The 17,052-nt window shown below is 37.5% G+C and overlaps 1 long non-coding RNA gene across 1 annotated transcript; it reads left to right on the forward strand.

Moving 5' to 3' along the window:
• The first annotated feature begins 201 nt into the window (after positions 1–201).
• LOC131411124 (uncharacterized) lies at positions 202–14,581 on the forward strand. The gene is made up of 3 exons (XR_009221498.1): positions 202–252; positions 13,839–13,895; positions 14,521–14,581. It is a non-coding gene; the product is annotated as an uncharacterized LOC131411124 (long non-coding RNA).
• The last annotated feature ends 2,471 nt before the right edge of the window (positions 14,582–17,052 follow it).

Genomic DNA, 17,052 nt, shown 5'->3' on the forward strand with positions numbered 1-17,052 from the left:
TATTCTTTTTGGAGGCAGTGGCATGAATTAGATCACCCATTAAAATAACTGCTGGTCTATGTTTCCAGGGACTAAAAGAAATAAAAAAGATGGTTCTAATAAGAATCAGACCTTAATCTTAAAGAGAAGACACTTTATTTTCTTTCCTTTTTCTCTCCCACTCTTGGTCCTCTATTCTCTTTGTCCCTCACCTTTCTGAAGCCCTGTCTTGGTGATGAGCCTCTGCCACAGAAAAACTAACAAGAAGTTTTGGTGAGTAAAAAATATTTTATGAGAATAAAAAAGGTTTATAATGTGGGGAAAGACAATTGAGATATTTCTAATGTGAGCGGTGTGGAAGGAAAATTATAACGGATCAAATCTGCAGCCCATCTTGGACCTTGCAGAAGTGTTCTGAGTTCCCAGATGGCATGTCTCGTAGGGGCTGCACTGCCTTTGCAACCTCAACAGCTCTTGGGGACATGTGGACACAGGAGCTTTACAGTGAGGCAATTATTATCTTAGTTAGGCTGAGGATTGGGGGTGTTTAGAGGATTAAACTTTTTCTAGCACCTCTTGGGTCTTTCCGTTCTTAATCAGCAAACTAACTTGAGCAAGGAGGGAAAATGGTTTTAACAATGTGGTGAACTTGCCTCCCAGGCCATAAGCGGAAAGGTCACACCTTATCAAAGCTGATTGATATATCAACTGCTACATCTAGCAGTTGTCTCTCAGGTATAACATAGGCTGGTTTAGACCAGAGTTCATCTAATGTTTATCCTTTGTGGAGGCCACAATAAGTAGCATATTTATTCATTCATTCACTAAATCCTTTATTTACTTGTTCACTTAACAAATATTTTTTACCCACCTACTATGTATCAAACATGTACTAGACAGGTGGAATACAGTCATTAATGAACAAGAAGACACAGTCTCTGCCATCATGCAGCTTACTTTCTTGCAGGGAAAAGAGAAAGAGAAAAGTAAACACATTCAAATCTAAATAATTACAGATGAAGAAATAAGATAGAAGAAAAGGAGGTGTTATAATGAAAAATAGTGTCAAGAGTTGTCTCAAGTAAGATAGGATGGAGTTCTGAAAAGACATCTTAGAGAAGCCAAAGTCTTCAACATTCTGACATTTTTCTAGCAATTCTAGACATCAGACTGTGCACATATTGTGTGGATCACAACCAAATGTAGGTGGTCATTTAAACAACTGCCTCACCACCTCATTCTTCCAGACAATACCTGGAAAATTTTACCTTGCAAGCCAGGACACTTAGCCTTGATCTATGAAAATTTTTGCTCATCTGGAGAAAGGAGGGCTTGATAAACTCTCACTAGATATGTAAAGCATGGTACCAAAGTAATCCAAGGATGGCAGTTGTCTTCCATGTTCGAGATCCTCACTTTGTCCCACCTCACATCAACTCAGCCATTTTCATATTTCAGGGTCTCCCACTAGCATGAAAACAATTCAGTTAAATTTTCAATATTAGGACACTGTATTACAATAGGCCAGGGTTTGTTAGGTAACAAAAAATCCCAGATATCAGTGGCTTAACATAACAAAGCTTCATGTCTTACTTGGGTCACCTGTAATTCAAACCATTGGTCACTATCCTTTAAGTGATGACTCCGGCATACAAATTCTTCCTTCTGGTAATGTCGCTAGCTTAGTTATGTGGCCTCAAAGGTTTCCACAGAAGGATAAGAGAGAACATGTATGGAGTTTTATGACCAGGTCAGAAAAAAATGTACATTATTTTTGTTTATGTCCAATTGGCCAGAACTGTCACATAGCCCCAATATACCTGGAAAGGAGGCTCAGAAATATAGCCTTCCTGTGTACCCAGGAGAAGAAATGGAATCATTGCATGGTTAGTTAGTTTCTGCCACAGTTCACTCTTCAGATCATCAAATAACCACTTCACCCTGCCTCCCATACCTAGAACATGTGTTCTAGGGAAGGGTCATATTGACCCTTCCCTAAGAGGGACAACTCAAAGTACTATCCAGCTACTAAATCCAAAAGAACACTTGTATATTCAGGTGTATTAGTCAGGATTCACCAGAGAAACAGACCAATATAATGTGTGCATATATTTAGAGAGAGAGATTTATTTTAAGGAATTGACTCATGTGATCACGGAGGTTTGATGAGTCCAAAATCTGATGGAGGAGTCCAGCAGGCTGGAGACTCAGAAAAGAGTTGCAGTTTGAGTCCAAAGGCAGTTTGCTGGCATAATTCCTTTTTGCTTGGGGACGTCAGTCTTTGTTCTATTAAGGCCTTCAACTGATTGTATGAGGCCCACCCACATTATGGAAGGTAATCTACTTTACTCAAAATCTACTGATTTAAGTGTTAATTTCATTTATAAAAACACTTCACAGAAATATTCAGAAAAATGTTTGACGAAATACCTGGGGACTGTGGCCTGGCCAAGTTGACACATAAAATTAAATATCATATCAGGTAATAAACCACTGTTAGCTGAGAGATGGTCCCTCTCCAAGAAGTCACCTATGAATTAAAAGACAAGTTATTTAGCTCATTTCTCTGCTTTTTTTTTTTTTTTTTTTTTGGGCTCCAAGCCCTTCTCTTTCCACTTAAGGACAGCTACTTCAACCTATCTGGAAACAAAATGGATGAGGAAGACGTACCCTCAATCTCATCTTTTCCTTGAATCCCTTGATTCAATTGAGAAGATTTTTACTGGACAGTTGGTACTTAAAGCCCTCTTGAAATCCATTTCCCATTCCTTTGAGTTTAGAAGCAGCTAGACTTTCCAAATTTACAATGTCCCAAGCTCTTTTTCCCTAAGATAATCATTTGCAAACTAGACAATTCTTTTCTAAACTTATCCTTTTCCTCTAATAACTCGTTAAACACAGCCAATAATAGTCAAAACACACTAATATGGTATTTTCCATCCTTTTCCCCTAGAGATTTTTACTCTGCAGGCACATGGTCTGCCTCTCAAGTTATTGCATGAGACAGCTTATCCAAATATTTTGCCACTGTGTAACACAGATCGTCAACTGTTAAGTCTCTCTCATCAGTCCCTCTGCTTATTCCACCTGAGTGCTAAGTCGATGCCCTGTATTTTAGGCTTGTTACATCAGCACTCTACTTTAGGGTATCACTTTTTAGAATAGACGTGATAGAATAGGCCATGCTGCAATAACAAACAAATCCTCAAATCTTGGTAGCTTAATACAAGATGGGTTATTGCTTGATCATTTCACAGCTTGAAGAGGGTTGGGAGGTTCTTTTTGGCAGCTCTTCTCCGACAGGGACTCCAGGCTTCTTCTATTTTGAAGTGTTGCCTTCTTAAACATACAGCTCTCAAGGTTGCCACAGAATGGAAGACAGAGGGAAACACAGGGGTTTTAATGGTCCAGCCGGGAAGTGGCTTACATCACTTCAGTCCACATATTGTCTTGATCCTACTAAACAACTCCAACCCAATTTCAAAGAGGGTTGGGCAATTTAGATTTCCTGCATGCCCTGAAAGAGACAATGAGATAGGAACTGTTTAAAGATGTTAAACATAATAGATATGTTTAAAGATGATAGAAATACAGTTTATTTTTTTATTTGTTTTAGGGGTGTGTGTGAGTGAGAGAGACAGAGAGAGAGAGAGACAAAGAGATAGAAATAGAAAAGAAGAGAGAGTATTAAACAGAATTTTCTCTTATTTTTGAGTCTCTTCTGAAATCTGAAACTGAGGGTGTATAGTAAGTGCCCAAATATTCTAAAGAAAGTGATGGACACATCCCCAAGAGACCAATGAAGGATCGGGCAGTCTGGCTGTTTGGCTATCCATCTCCAGCACGTGCTGTCTGCCCTAATGACAGAAACTTAGAGATCCTAGATGAGATTATGTGAAGAGATTTGTGGGAAGAGAGTACTGTGGTGGAGCAGAGTGGGCATGCTTCCCATTCCACCCTTCAAGCCAAGAATATCAAGGCAGAGCTCCTTGGAAAGATTTAGGGAGACAGGTTTCTTACTCACTGAAACACTTTCTTAAAGCCCCTAATTTGACTGGAACCAGGTAAGAACTCAGCTAAACGTTTCTCAGCAAGTTCAGGGAGATCACATTAGGAATCTCCATCAGAAATGCCCTTGACACAATGTTCTCTCTCATTGTGCTACATCCCCCCCAAATTCACATTGGGGTGTTTACTGGAATTATATTAAATTTATAGGTTAATCTGAGGAGAAATTACACCTTTACAATATAGAGTTTCTGATTCAGGAACATAATATGTTCCACCATTTAATCAGCAAAACCAGACTGACAGGTTAAAAGTCTCTAATGTTTCACCCTTATTTATATTCTCTGCTGGCTTTTGATATTTATTTGCAAGTTAAGAAAATTGACTCACTAAGAGTCTTTTTTAATCCTAACTTGCTAAGAGTCTGTTATGAAGGACAAACACTGCATTTTCCTGTCATTTCGGGATCCATTGTAAGGTTTTCTCCATTAATCTAGCTATTCTTACATAATATTAGCAGCTGCTTCTTAGTGCATAAAGATGCATGAATGTCTTTCTTCCAGATAGATTGTGTCTTGTAACATTATAAAGGCCCAGATTTGTCTGTCTGTCTATCTATCTATCTATCTATCTATCTATCTATCTATCTATCTATCTATCATCTAATCTGTCATCTATTCTTTTTCCCTTGGATTTGACCATGGCAGGCTCTTGGCAGGCCTCCTGTCCCGACATGAATCCGCATGTTGATTTCCCCCAGTTGTAGAGAGGAGGTGGGGATATATGGACAGGTGAGCCTGATTTTGGATTGTACAAGCAGGAAACAAGATGACAGTACAGAGATCCCTTCAACTGAGAAGTAGGCAAGGACTAATCCTGGAGATAAGGAGATTTAGTGAATTTTCCTGCTCTGCTGAGACTCATCCTTTCTGATTTTTATTTTCTTTCTCAGCACTGAACCATCGTAGTAGTCTGCAGAGTATTTCTGCCTTTCTCTCTGGTCTCATGCTACGAATCTTCTCAGCGGCTTTCCCACTCTACTTTGAAATCTTTCTGTATTTGAAGTGAACACTGCGGCTGGCTGTTTTACATATGCTGACGTCAGTAGAAAATCGTTATATTATGGCACCAGCAGCCCCATGTCCTGCATGCACTTCCAGCCTCTGCGTGTTTGCGCTTGGATTTTTTTATAGGACTTGAATAGAAAAAATTTTATGATAGTCTATTCTTTTGCAGCTTCTGTTGATCGCAAGATCTTTATTCTGGTTTTTTTGCTTGTTTGTTTTGTTGTTAATTTGAACCCATCTGCTTTACATCTTCCAGAAATTCCACTAACAGCTCCCTTTTTGTTTTATAGCACGAATATTAATTATTCTTATTTTCCTATTTCCATTTGATATTAAGAGTGAAGCTAGATAAACATATGGGGTCAGTCTCTCATCTTGGACTATTTATTTTTATTTTTTACTTTTTTTTTGGATTTCAAGTGCAGAGAGGTTAATCACTTACCTCCGTTTAAGGCCAACCTTCATCATTGTCTGTGCAAGGCCCTTTCTTTTTTATTTTTTTGTGTTATTTTTTTGTGTATGTAATTTTTTCTCCTTCGTGCAAACGCCCATTCCTATTTTATACCTCCTTCATTGCTGTCACCCATTAGAATTTTCTTTTCTTTTCTGTCTTTCTTTCTTTTTGGTTATTTTCATGATAATTATTTTCATGATTAGCTTGCACTTGCATTTCTGACTCTTCTAGAATTGGGTCTTGGGGAAGGGGCCATGGTATTTTGTCATTTTGTCGGAAATGGAAGGTGGGAAAAACATTTACAACAATACAATAGTTGTGTAGCTTAATTATTTTGACCTTGAGGCTGTTATAGTGTTGCTTCCCCAAAGATACAGTTGATTCAAAACTGTGTATGTAGATATGTTTAAAAAATATTTTTCTTTATTAGACTGATGGTCGTTTATTTGATATGTTCTGAAGAAGGATCTAGAAAACAAATTTGAATAACTTTGATCTAGTGTATGAAAGAAGAGATTCAAAGAAATTACAACTTGATGATTATTAGGGAAACACATTGTCTGAGCCTCTCAGCATTCTGGATGCCTGTAGAACAGAAGCTTCTGGAAGTCTCATTGACTTTTGTGATTTTAGGCCTGTGTTTTCAAAAATTATGTAAAGTGGACACTATTTGACACAAATTTAAACCTCACACATGGTGTTGGCTCTTCGTGCTTTGTGAACGCAGAAATATCCAGGGACGATTACATGAAGGATGTTTACTATAACTCTATTCTTAATGAGCCAAATAAGCTAACTGCAGAGTCCTTCACATGAGGTATTACACTGTGAAAGGCTACAGCAGCAATTTAGTAAACAGTACCTTAGGGACCTAAATCTCTCAAGTGAGTAATTTGCTAATCCAAAATAAACCAAATTCTGTCTATACTGGGCAAATACTACATGTCCGGAGCCCTGAAGTGACTTGTTTGACTACTATCTACAGAGCCAAAGAGAATTATTTCCTAGAATTTGTTCTTTAAGCTTTGGTTAGAAATGTGCATATAAATATGAAAAGCCTATTAACAAATCTGATTAGCTATTTTAAAATTTCTACTTGAAATAACAACAACTGTGTATTTCCCTAACTTATACGTGATTTTCATGCCAACAGAATTTCTAGAAACTTTGCTTTGTGTGGATCGAGTTGACACATAGGTTCATTAAAATTTTGCATTGTGAATTCATGATTTTTCTACATATATAATATCTGATGGCCTTGGGTATCAGATAGAAAAAGAAATCTATCCCCAGAGTTTAAGGAGATTTTCTTCTTAGCAATGGATCACTTTTCTTATTGTTTCACGGCACTATCACAATAACAACAAAAAAAGAACAGCCCTGGAGTACGTTAATCAGCAAAATTACTGGTTTGAGTCATTGCAGTCAGTCATCCTTTAAAGTTTCTTACACAGTCTATGGAATCTATAAACTTGCTCCGTATACTTTTAGCTCTTTTCCATTTACCACCATCCTTCTTTTAAGATAAACACCACAATAAAGACACATAGAATTTGTAATTCATAGATATTTTTGTATCATCAGAGACAGTAATGAGCCTGAATTAAAAAAACAAATACTTACTTTTCTTTTTCCCCTTCCCTTTCCTTCTTCTGTTTTCTCTCTTTTGTTTTCTGTTCTTTCTGTTCTTTTCCCTTTCCTTCCTTCTTTTCCTCCTTCCTTCCTTTCTTATCTCTTTGTTCCTTTCTCTCTCTCTCTCTCCCCCTATTTCTTCTTTTCCTTCTTATCTCTTTTCCTAAATAAAAAAGTCCCAAACCTAGCAGTGTCAGCTGTGATGGTGGTGCGGGTACATGCATGCCCATTGCCCTCATTGCTTGGGGAGGAGCCGATGTTCTTCATGATCTGGATCTGCTACAGGGTCCCAGTTCCTGGAGGCTGCAGCTCGTGGGGGCAAAGGGCATTCTAGGGGTTGGAGCCAAACCAGCAATTCATTGAATGGCCTGAGCATGGTGGTGACCTCACAGTTTCAGAGAGAAATTGGGAGGAACTGTGCTGTCAACAACAGGAAGTTGGTGAAAAATGAAAGATGCCCTTGGGGAGTGAAATGAAGAGCAGATGGCTTTAACTGTTAGCCTTACTGTGACAAGTGACAAGAGAAATTCTGCTCTCTTGACGTTTAAAAGATACCAGAAATACCAGGGACCACATTCCATAGCTTCTTGAAGATTTCCATGTCAGGGAGTTCAAACTCCTCTCTATTTTCATTACTGAACAGTCCATAAAAACTGCAGGTGATAAGATTCCTGCTGGACTGACCCTCTAATAGTTTGATAAGTCACTGCAGTGCACACAATGCATGGGAGTAGGAAGTCATAGGCAAAGGGAGGGGCCCATGCAGGGAGTTCTGAGGGATTTACATGCTGCTTTAAGGAAAAACAAGCCCACAACTCAGGTGGAAAACAAGATCCATTTCTATATGCCCATTAAATCTTTTTATTCTTATGACTGTAGAAATCCAGTTTAAATTTTTGTTATGTTGTGGAATAGTCCTCCCTCCAAAACAGAGGTAAAAGATCTCTATGGAACCTCTGACGAAATGAGGTGAAAGAGAAATGAATGTTAACTCAGATGTATGCTGCCTTATTTGCACAATCAATTCCTATGTAAAAATTAGAGCACAGAAGTGTAGAAGATGGTAAGTATAGCCCAGGTGGAGGGCATGTTAGGGAACAGAAAAATAAATAAATAGACTCAACGCTGAGATGTAGAGACTGTGTGACATCAATATATGATTATTGGATTGAACGTTCCTGATGCATTCTAGGTATTAAAGGATCTCATTCTTCCCCAGTGATATGAAATAAGAGCATTTCACTATTATGGAAATCTTATTTTAAGGGCTAAGTAAGTAAGACTTAAATATGGAAAATGAGTATTTATTTTTCAGCCCTCTATGACAACTAAAACAATGTCAAATTTCTAGTTTTTCATTGGATTTCATGTATGAATCTCCCAGCAACCCCAGCCTTGGGTGGGATAACGCTAAAGCCTTTCTTTTACACTGGCTCCCAGAGGGGCCAGTGAGATTGAGCTCCGGTCACCCACACTGATAACTGGCTTGAAAATGAATGCTTTATTGGGCCCCCCCCCTCAATTTTCCATTGCCCTTCTTGGGTTTACCGGCCTCACCTCCTACTTGGACTGGAATCTTTGTGTTAGGCCTGATTCTGGAAGAACCCAAAATAAAACACCTTCCCTGACATACACACCCATTCCGTGCAGTGCTTCTTCCCTGCGGTCCCACATGCCCTGTGAGATCATTCCCATCACACTTTATTTTAATCATTTGTTTATTCGTATCTTTTATTGTACTTTTTGAAGTTAAGAACTGTGATTTAACACTCTATATTTCGATCCAAGCAATGGTTGGCATTTAGATAGTGCTTATAAATGTTGTTGAATGAGTGAAAATTTCTTTCATCTCTGTTGTCCTTCTGATCTACTCAGTCACAAGTCGTGGCAATTTTTCTTTCATATTTTCTGCCCAAACTTTCCACTTCCTTCACCATCACCCTGGCTCAGGACCTTATCATTTTTTGCATAAACTATTGCAATAGTTTCCTACCTGCTCTCTTAAAGTCCAACATCAGGTCTCTCTGTTTTGTACCACACTCCAAACCATGGAAAAACAATCTTTCTGAAAATGCCAGTTTCCCTTTGTCTCTCCCTTCCATAAAACATCTAATAGTTCCCACCAGGCTTTTATCTTAGTCTAGCATTTTGTAAAGTTTCTCATCCATTGGGTTTTCTTTCTACCTAGATAAAAGTTACATATTGGAGATGCAGTGTATCATAGTGGTTAAGAGCAAAGGTCCTAGAGGCAGACTGTCTGGTCAAATCCTAGATCTAAGTGTGGTGGACTGAATGATGGCCCCTAAAAGATAGCAGGTCTTAATCAATGGAACCTTTGAAGGTTACTTTATATGGAAAAGTTGTCATGGAAGTGATTAAGGATGTTGAGATGAGGAGATTGTGTTGGATTATCTGGACAGGTCCTACATGCCACCACAAGTGTCCTTATAAGAGAGATGCAGAGGGAGATGAGATACACACACACAGAAGAAGGTATTGTGACCATGGAGCAAGGAGAGATTTGAAGACGCTGGCTTTGAAAGTTGGAGTGATGTGTCCACAGACCAAGGAATGTTAGCAGCCACCAGAAATTGGAGGAGTCAAGGACGAGATCCACCCCTATAACCTCAGGAGGGAGCACGATCCTGCTAGCACCTTGATTTCGGTCCAGGGATACTTATTTCAGACTTCTGAGAGAATAAATTTTTGTTGTTTTAAGCCACTAAGTTTGTGATAATTTGTTACAGCATCTACAGGATGCTAGTACATACCCCTCACTAGGCGGGATCTTGGGTGACCTCTTTAAACTCTCCAAGCCTCAATTTTCTCATCTATAAAATGGTTTCTTACCTCTCAAGGTTATCTGAAGACCGAACGACTTAATGCTTTCAAAGTCCTTAGCAGTGTGTCTGGCACATCCTGAAGACCCAATAAATGTTATTTACGTTTTTAGAGTACTTTTAGTATTTGTGTATTCACTTTATTCTCTGTTTTGAAGAAGATCAAAGACCTCTACATATACTTTAGCATTGCATAACATTTCTTAGTGTTATATACATTATGATTAAACTTCAATTTAGCAAGTATATATGGAACCACATCTATTTATAAGACTAGGTTCCAAGGATACAATATGGAGTAAAATATGGTGACTGAAATCAATAACTCTAAAACACTACAACTATTTTTACTGATTTAGGATGAAAGAAAAAAAATTACAAACTACTTTTTTTTTCCTGATTTCAGGCCTTAAATATTTAATTGTGTGTGTGTCATATATATATATATTTTTTTTCTTTCTCTCTCTCCAAGTATTAGTGAATTGACCAAATTTGAAATATATTTACCCTTCACAAAGCAAAACAAATATTCTATTTAGTCTTCCTTTATATGTGGAAATTCTATAGTAGAGAGGGATGAGGAAGATCAAGGACTTCTTCAATTACTCTGCAGTTTTCTGGTTAGTTGCCTGTGTCTCCCATTGAAGATGAGCTTCAGGATTTCACACTGGTCTAACTCAGTGCATGGCACTCTCTAGCAATCTCATGCATTCTCTTGAATGCATGAACAGTACTTTTAAGTACCTCTGGGTGGGTGTGCTATAACTTCTCAGACTCTAGCCAAGGAATACCAATGGCAGATGCAGTTGTTCCAAGCGGATTTTAATAAAACTCTTGTTTTCCTATTTATTGCTTGGTGGGCCTTTGATACTATATGCAAACTTTAAAGGCAATAACTTTGAGGAAAGAGAAGCTGAGGACCCCAGCACTGACACAGAAACACTATGCCCTAGCATTCCTAAAGTTTAATGTTGGTGACTATCAGGAAAGCAAATATTTCATGCTAGGGTAAGCCCTCTAATTGCGTTTGTGTTGAATGCCTGCCAGATCTGCACGTAGAGGGTTCTATAGGCATATTTCTGATCTCACTCTCCCACCTGAGGCCATGCCTGTGGGTGGAAGGAAAGAGAAGGAAAGTCAAAAGCACAGGAAGAAAGGCAAGAGGGTAGAGGGAATGGAGGCAAGAAAAGGAACAAGTGAAACCCTCTTGGGGAGGGAAACTGTGTTTCATTTAGTTGCTTGGTTTGGAAGGAAGCCTGTAGAAGATTGAATAACATAAGAAAACATACTGCTGCCCTCTCGTCTTGTTTTCTGTGAATGTACATAGAATTGCATTAGTAAAACCCAAAATGAAAACTCTTGTGAAATTATATTGTTTAATACTATGTTTAATTATTTATAATTTGTGCGAAAGAATTAATTAAAGAGCCATGTAATTTCACCCCTGGAAAACGAAGTGCTAAATTGCTCTTAATCTGTTTGCAAAGATTCTTTTGAGTTAAGTATTTGTTAGTAATTTTTCTTCCTCACTGTTTGACAGTATATTAGACAAGGATTTGCAAAAATAAATTTTCATATAAAGAAAAAAGTACAAAGATATGGTTCCTGTATCTTTTAGGTTTCCATTGCTATAAAATAATAACAACATAAAATAAGAACTGAGAAAATGCTTTACCCCATGGACGGTTTTAAATGAGGTCTCAAGTCTTTGCTTGATAATTGGATTATGAGAATTTGGACATGATTATTTACTAAGCTTCGTTTTTCTGATTGCCAAACTGAGAATACTAATTGTACCAATTTCATAAGATTTTTGTGAGTATTAAATGCAGATGACTTAGAATGCAGGCACATTGTAAGTACTCAACAAATATTAGTATCATCCATGTCTTTGAATGGTTTCAACCTAACTAGGAAAAAAATATCAAAAACTAAAGACAAACAGCAAATATTATATAGATTTAGTTATCCACATGAATTATTTACATATCTGATGAACAAGCAACAGGTTTTTGAGATAGATGTTCCATTTACTACTCCAATAAATTCATTTATTGAGCAACAGTATTTATTGAGCAACTATCATATGCTGAGCATTGTCCTAGGTGCTCGAGTTCCAGTGAGAGACAAAACGGAAACATCACCACCTTCATAGAATTAACATTTCATTGCTGGAACACAGACAACGACCCAGTAAAAATTGAATGAAAAATATATTACCAGATGGTACATTAAGTGCAAAGAAGACAAAAGGAGGATAAGGGAGTAGTTAGGAGAGGTATGTTGTATTGTGGGATAGCCAGATTTTGCAAAGGAAAGAAAATACAAGACTCTGAGTTAAATTTTATTTTCAAATAAATAAAAAATATTTTTTATTATAAGTATGGCATCTTGTACTAAAAATTATTTGTGGTTTATGTGAAATTCAAATTTAACTGGGCATTCTATATTTTATCTGGCAACCTTAAAGAGAGCTGAGGATCTGAAGATGAAACTTATTTTTATTTTTTTCCCAGCTTTATTTAAGTGTATTTGACAAATAAAATTGTCATATATTTGAAGTGTACAATGTGATGATTTGATACATGTATACCTTGTGAAATGATTCCCACAATCAAGTTAATTAAAACATAGTTGACTCCAACACCTCACACACTTTTTCTTTTTTTTTGGTGAGAACGCTTAAGCTCTATTCTCTAAGCAAATTTCAAGTATACAATACAGTATTATTAACTATATTCACCATACTATAGTTAGATCCTCAGAACTTATTTATCTTAGAAGTGAAAGTTTGTAGATGTTTTGATACAGATCTTCCTTTTCTCCTATTTTCAGTGTGGGGGTTAAGGGGTGCACTTCAGCCATCACAATTTCCCCTTGCTCGCATATAAAGGAAATCGATACTGTGCCGTGGTCACACAAATCCAGTCCTATTTTTTTCCCTAATAGCATAGATGAAGTGTAAAGAAAATTTCTATATTGTCAGGCAATAAACTCAGAGGCCTTGTTTGCCTATACTGAAAAAGACAGCAGGCTACTGAAGAAATGTCTGCTCAATGCTTTTTAAAAGTTTAAAGTGAAGATTTCTATGAAGATTTTCTTTTTATTGTCTGGAGTAATATCATTTCATGGAGGTAGCCTATATTAGAAGTCACTGCTAGTCACAATAGACTGTTAAAGGTAAAACCTTTGGTATATTTGAGTCAGTAGCTTCTCTGGCTTAAGAATTAAATGACTTGCAGTGAAATGTACATATAACATCAGCCTGGGATTGAGTCCTGAATTCTCAATCTTCTCTCTACCATCAGCTCAGTTTGTTAGTCCAGCGAATGCCAGAGTCCATGAGCACCAAATGCCGGAGAAGCCCTGGACAGGCCTAATCCACTGACACCTGGAATGGGACCGGATTTGTGTGACCACTGCCTGAAGCCTATGCTTCTGAGTGTGGAGAAAATGCCAACTGAGGAGGTCTGCAGGCAGGAGCTGAGATAAAATTGGCACCTATGTAGCTTGGGAGTTTGAGCGGTTTTTTTCTCCTTCCTTATTTTTCCAAGAGAAGTATTTCAATATGAATGTCTCTGACTTGAGGAAATGCAGGCTATTTTGACCTGCTGGACCTCTTCTAGGTGTAGGAGGTGGGGAGAGAGAAAGAGAAAGAGAAGAAAGAAGACAGTCAGGAGACAGGGAGGAGGGAGAGGGAGGGAAAGAAGGAGTGAAAGGAGAGAAATAAAAATGGTGGAAAAAAAGAAGGAAGGCATAAAGGGGAACAATAATAAATTACATACGTCTGCTACGTTAAAGTACTGAAAATGACACAATGAATGATGTCTATTATATTGGAATTTTCTCTCATTATAGGGGACAGGAGGACAGCAGAGAGCAAACTAAGAAATCAAAAGTGGTGTCTAGGGACAGGTGAGGGGAATTTCCAGGCAAACTTTAAGTACTGCTTTATTTTGCTTAATATAAATAATTCCCTTTAGGAATTCAAGCTTTTTATTTTTACAGCAGCTTTTAGAAACTACTTCCTTATGTTACAATCTTTTTTGTTTTACTTTATTTTTGAATGAAAGTGAATTCTGATGGATTTCCTTTCAAAAGCAGTACATTTAAACTCTTTGCCAGTGTCTCATATCTATTCCATTTATTTATTTACTTATTTTTTTGTGAGGAGGACTAGCCCTGAGCTAACATCTGACACCAATCCTCCCCTTCTTTCTTGAGGAAGATTGGCCCTGAGCTAACATCCCTGCCTATCTTCCTCTACTTTATATGGGACGCCGCCACAGCATGGCTTACCAAGCGGTGCATCAGTGTGCGTCCAGGATCCGAACCTGTGATCCCTGGGCCGCCCAAGCAGAGCGCGCACACTTAACTGCTTGCGCCACCGGGCCGGCCCCTATTCCATTTATATTCACGTATTCAGGTGTTTTTTAAAAGTAATTAATGGTTTCTTCTTTTGCAATAGTGTTCTAATCAGTTCCAAATTTCACCATTGTCATCACTCATTATTGTTGTCATCCTCCTACTCATCATGCAGCATTATTCTCAAGACTCCACTGGACACCTGACCCTGTGACAGGAGATATGCCATGGAGCTCTGGGGCTGAGTGGATGACCCCATCACCACTTCCTCGCCCAAGACGGACCCTTATATGATGTTTCTCAGGCTGACCATTATGAGAATGAATTGATCAGTTGCTAATGCTGTTAACATATAGGAACTGTCTTCCTTTCCCAGGCTAGAACCCAGCTTGATTTCAGAACTCTTTATAGCATCACGATTTAGTGACAGGAAAGCCTGTTTTCCAGCAGCCTCTGGCCTTTACTCATTTCTTTCACTCCCACCAATTTATCTTTGCGGTTCTAGGGAATACTGCCAAGTCCCCTCTAGATGGGGGTAAGCACTGTAAATCCCTAATTCCCAAACTAATCTTATAGCAGGGGACATGTTCTGGGCAGCCTTCCCATTCTGCTAACACCACACGTACTTTTTTCTCCCTGAAGTGTGTTCTATATCCTGCACGCTTCCTTATCCAAAAGTTAATTATCAAATTTACTGCATATTTTTAAAAACTCAGAACACCGGAACCTGGGACAGCACGCATTATTTTTATTATATGAACTGAGAAATCAGCTTGAATTTTTACTTAACCAGTAGAGGCTAAGTTTTCCTAGAACTGGAGACCATTTGAAAGAGTTGAGTTCAGTGTATTCGAAGACCAAAGGGTCCCTGTAGATCTTTCAGAAAATATCGTGAACACGTGCCCACCCTCAGTTATTCAGAAATAGATGATCCAGGGTTTTCTTTTCTTAGAATTTCCTTCTGTGTCTAGGTGTTCTACTTTTGACCACTTGCTCCTTGTTATAGTCTCCATCAAAGGAATGGAGAAAAATAAGATAATATTCAAATTCCAGCATGATACCATATGATTTATCAGCCAGTATTTCTAGAAACAAAGAAAAAATTTTTATATAATTTGAACAAGAAGTAGAAGCAACAAAAAAAACCCAATAAAAAAGTTTAAAAGGCTAGGAAATTTTAATGGGCTCTGAAAATTTGCAATTTTATCACTGTGTATACATATATTTCAATTTTTATGCAAAAATTGTTTTCTATTTAAATCTTTGAATATACTTCAAATTGTACAAGTTTAAAATAATTTGTACAATTTATAAAGTATTGATCAAATTTAGCTGATTATATAAATTAAATATCGCAATTTTTGTCATAATGAATATTTTCTGGCATCACACAACAGGAATTTTTAAATTTTTCTGTTACTACTAATAATGAAGGTTGGGTTTATAGTTTAGAAATTTTAAGTGATATTTGAGAGATAACATGAGGCATTCCACAATAACTTGGAAATGATGTGGTACTCTGAGACTTAAACTTTAAATAATGGACTAGAACAAAACTATGTAAAGTCATTAAAAACAAAGAAGAAGAAGAATGGTTTCTAGGATAGAGGGGCTAGACAGGAACTTCTCTTCTCTAAAAAGTGGGGATGTCAACCAGAATGAATTTGGTCAGCCATAGAAGACTTGAAAACAAGCTATAGAGCCATCGAGAAAGAGATGGCTGTGACTCTGGGAATAATAATGCCTGTGAGACACATTTGGATATATTGGCCGTGCTGTCACAAGGGAGACATCTAGCATTCATTACACAGCAATGACACTCATGTGATGGAATCGAGAAATCAGCCCCATCTCATTCTGATACTTCTGACCTCACTGTGATCAAACGACTTTCGGAAAGTGATGAGAGAACCTGGTTGCTGGATGGTGATATTTCTCATCGTATATGAATGAATCAGTTTTCTAGTTTTGTACGTCATTCTCTGTTTGAAAATGTCCACTGATGACTAAATATTGTGCGGTGACAATTCTTTCAATTGAAGTTCAGCCTGTGGCTGTTGTGATGCAAATAATGACACAGCTCGGCATATTGGAACTGAGAGTTTGCACGCTATCGGGAAAAAAAGTAAGACTAGTCACAAGTGATAAAACTTCCTAATTCTAAGCTGGGTACCTATTCACAGAACTTTTGCCGGATTGATGATAACAATTCAAGTATCAATCCAGTTGGGAAAAGTCTTGTAGGTAGTATTTCTCAATCTCTTTCTTTCCTCCATCCCTCTCTCTCTCATATCTACACAATATTCTATAACAAATTACTTTGTTAATAGACACTATTCCTTGACCACCAAAATTTAAGAGAATGTATTGTCTGTACACAATACATAATAAATATCAGGCAGTCTTCCATAAAGAAGCATGTGATCTAAAGTGAGAATCCCATTCATGAAAATAATAAATACTATTGTTCAGATTCACATACATATATGCATTTATTTCCACATAGTGAATGAAAGTCTGGGAATACTATTTATAACACATAGGATAGGAAGAGTTTCATATCAATAATATACAAATAATCTTAAGAAATTATTAAGAACAAAAGTAAACAATTAAATGGAATAAGATGTCATAGAACTTGAACACATAATTTCCCAAACAAGTAAATACAAATAGTCACTAACATTTTGAAAATGTTCCAATTTGA

This window comes from Diceros bicornis, chromosome 11 (assembly GCF_020826845.1).
Source record: "Diceros bicornis minor isolate mBicDic1 chromosome 11, mDicBic1.mat.cur, whole genome shotgun sequence".
NCBI classification, from domain to species: domain Eukaryota; kingdom Metazoa; phylum Chordata; class Mammalia; order Perissodactyla; family Rhinocerotidae; genus Diceros; species Diceros bicornis.